This window comes from Pelodiscus sinensis, chromosome 2 (assembly GCF_052426305.1).
Source record: "Pelodiscus sinensis isolate ZL-2025 chromosome 2, ASM5242630v1, whole genome shotgun sequence".
NCBI classification, from domain to species: Eukaryota; Metazoa; Chordata; order Testudines; family Trionychidae; genus Pelodiscus; species Pelodiscus sinensis.
In genome coordinates, this window is record NC_143053.1 from 245,857,362 (window position 1) to 245,860,780 (window position 3,419).

A 3,419-nucleotide genomic window follows, 5' to 3' on the forward strand; every position below is an offset into this window, starting at 1 on the left:
GAAAGGACTAATATTATTACTTGATTAAATTAAGGCGCAGTTGTTGTTTGTGGGCTAACAGAACAGATGTGCCCCATCTCCCAGGATACCATCTGCAAACACGACACCCTCACACAAACCATAGTCACAGTACTTGATTGTGATGTTGTCAGTGATACCTGGTATCATTTAACAAGCTAACATACCATAAGAGGCAGGAGTGCACTGTTGCTATTCTCTTGCCAAGACAGAAATATACTCAGCACAAATAACACTGACATAAAGGAGGGTCTCCAGTGATGCTATTATTCTAAGGAAAGCAGCTAGCCAACACTTGTAGCTATGGGCACTATGTAGCTTGGCTAGCCAAGGACTGTCTGAAGAAACATAGAAATGTAGGATTGAACTGACCTTTGTAGGGGTATGTCTACACTACCCTCCTAGTTCGAACTAGCGGGGTAATGTAGGCATACCGCACTTGCAAATGAAGCCCGGGATTTGAATTTCCCGGGCTTCATTTGCATAAGCGGGGAGCCGCCATTTTTAAAACCCCGCTGGTTCGAACCCCGTGCAGCGCGGCTACACGGGGCTCAAACTAGGTAGTTCAGACTAGGCCTCCTCGTGGAACGAGGTGTACCGGTAGTTCGGAATAGGAAGCCTAGTCCGAATTACCTAGTTCGTGCCCCGTGTAGCCGCGCTGCACGGGGTTCGAACCAGCGGGGTTTTAAAAATGGCGGCTCCCCGCTTATGCAAATGAAGCCCGGGAAATTCAAATCCCGGGCTTCATTTGCAAGTGCGGTATGCCTACATTACCCCGCTAGTTCGAACTAGCGGGGTAGTGTAGACATACCCTCGGTTATCTAGTCCAGCTCCACATAATGAGGCAGGACTAAATATTATCTAGACCTTCTCTGACAGATATTTGTCTAAACTTTTCTTTAAAACCTCCAGTGACTGAGATTCCACAACCTCTCTAAGTAACTTATTCCAGTGCTTCGCTATCCTGATAGTTAAGAAGTTTTTCCTAATGTCTAACCTAAACCTCCCTTGATATAGTATAAGATTGTTGCTTCTTGTCCTAGCCTCAGTGGCTAAGGAGAACAATTTATCACCCTTGGCATAACAACCTTTTATGTACTTGAAACCTTATATCTCTCCTCAGACTTCTCTTCTCCAAACTGAACAAAACTTTCCTTTTCATTCTTTTCACGAGTCATATTTTTCTACTTCTTTAATAATTTCTGGTTTTCTCTGGATTTTCTCCAATTTCTCCAGAACTTTCCTGAAATGTGGTGCAGAGAACTGGACACAGTACTCAAGTTAAGGCCTTATCAGTGCTGAATAGAGTGGAAGAATTACTTCTTGTGTCTTGCTTACAACTTTCCTGTTCATACTTCCCATAATGAACAATGGAATCGGGTAAGAAGCAAAGATTAATGCCATGTCATCTGTAGATGTGGAATATTAACTTTACTTTCAGAGTCTAGTTTTTGGCTTCAGTACAGTTATAGGAGCAGATAGATTTATTTCTCTGATGAAGTCTCAGCTGCTGTCGCTTGCTGGGGTTTTGGAGGTGCTGAGAACATGCAAGGCAACAGCCGGGGAGGTGGAGCCAGGCTTGTCTTTAATTGTTGGGCCCATTAAGGAAATACTCAGACTCCTCTCAGTGCAGACTGACAATAAGAGAGCAGTGAGCAGGTTCACCTTAAGAAAGCAATTGCTAAATCTTGTATCAGGAACCTCCCTCTTGAAATGGGCACTACCACTGATTGACGGCTTTGGAACCTCATCTGTTATTTCAGAAAGGTAGGTGGAAAAGTAGGGACATAACACATTTATTTCTCCTAAAAGACCTCAGTCTATTCTCAGGTTAGGTAATTGTAGAAAAACAGCACCAGTAGCGTTAGCCAATGCCATCTTTCTGGTGACAGACTGGGGTCATGCATCCATTCTTACTCTTAGACCTGTGAGCTGCCTCTGACCTTGCTGATCATGACATTTTGATGACATCAGTGTTGTTAGAAAGTCAATTGAGCTCTGCTATAGAATTACTTCATCCTTTGTTTTAAAGTGTCCCAGAGGGTGAACTGAGTAATTGTCTTGCTTGTTCAATGTGCAAGTACAGCTACTAGGAGGGTGAGGAACTATTAGCTATGGTTCATCAGGAAATGACTTTGACTCCCAGCTCTGTTTCTCCATCTCAGCTGATCATACCTTTTCTCAGAATTATTTTATTCTGATCAACTACCTTTGAGTAGAAGGTATTTATATCCCAGGTGGTATACACACCTTCAACTGCAGATAGTGAATTTATATAATTTATAGCTTTGGTGAATTTTTCAGTGTGACTTTGGAAAATATATAACTGAAAAATTATTTAATAAATTTACTGCTATTTTCCATGTGAGAAGCATAGTATAAGATATCATAGTATTGTATGTAGTTTCAACAGCACTGTGTTCCTTTGCTTTTATCAGGAGGACCTGGAAAGCTAAAATTCGGTGTGAAAATTTATCCCATTTCCAGGTGTCTAATAATCTCACAGACATGCTGTATTGGTCAAAGATCACATCACCTTCATTTCCTTTGAATGGGCTGTTTTTTCTGGCAGAGAAGTTACTATTGCTGATCTAAGGATTGACCAAGTTACTGTCAGAGATCTGCAGAAACATTCACTTTTACATTTTCACTGAGAAAACAGTGAAGAAAATCAAAAGCAACTCAGTCAAAATCCTGGTGATACTTTGTTGTATTCAGTCACAAAAATGCAATAAAACACATTATTGTTGACAGAAAAAAAGAAGTATTTTATCATCATATCTCATATTTTATTAGATATGAAATTACCATTTTAGGTTGAACTCTCTCAATGCATCTCAGAAATAGTCAAAGAGCACTCACTTAGTACATGAAACAGGAGCTTGGTCACAGCAGTAAACACTCTCCATGTGTCAGAGGTCATTATTCTGGAATTCAGTGCAAGACCTTTATCCTTGACCAATAACTCCACAGGAACTGCTTGCTAACAGATATAGTTCCCAGGGGTGCCAATAAAGTTAAAAGGTGAGTGTATGAAATCATAGTTTGACCCCACTTAATGTACAGAGCAGAGACTTGGTCAGCCACAAGAAAGGAAATTAGTGTGCTCTCTACCACATAAATGAAGATGTTGAAATGATCAGCTGGTCAGACATCCCATTATAAGACAGACAGATTATAAGGAGCCTAAGGTGAGTTTGTCCACTTGAAGACAAATTGAAGGAGGCTAGGCTAGGCTAATACAGGCATATCTAGCAGAAACTGGAGACTTATATTGGTCTCTTATATTGGTCTCTTATACGTATATTGTTATAGTGAACTGGTTAACGTATAATACCACCAGCTTTCCTTATGTTCAACACCCTATTGACATCAAGAGCTAAGTATGGGACACTTCCAGT

The 3,419-nt window shown here is 40.7% G+C and overlaps 1 long non-coding RNA gene across 1 annotated transcript; it reads left to right on the top strand.

The window, feature by feature from the left end:
* Positions 1–208: 208 nt before the first annotated feature.
* LOC142826860 (uncharacterized) lies at positions 209–2,748 on the top strand. The gene is made up of 3 exons (XR_012901129.2): positions 209–400; positions 1,255–1,398; positions 2,457–2,748. It is a non-coding gene; the product is annotated as an uncharacterized LOC142826860 (long non-coding RNA).
* Positions 2,749–3,419: the final 671 nt, after the last annotated feature.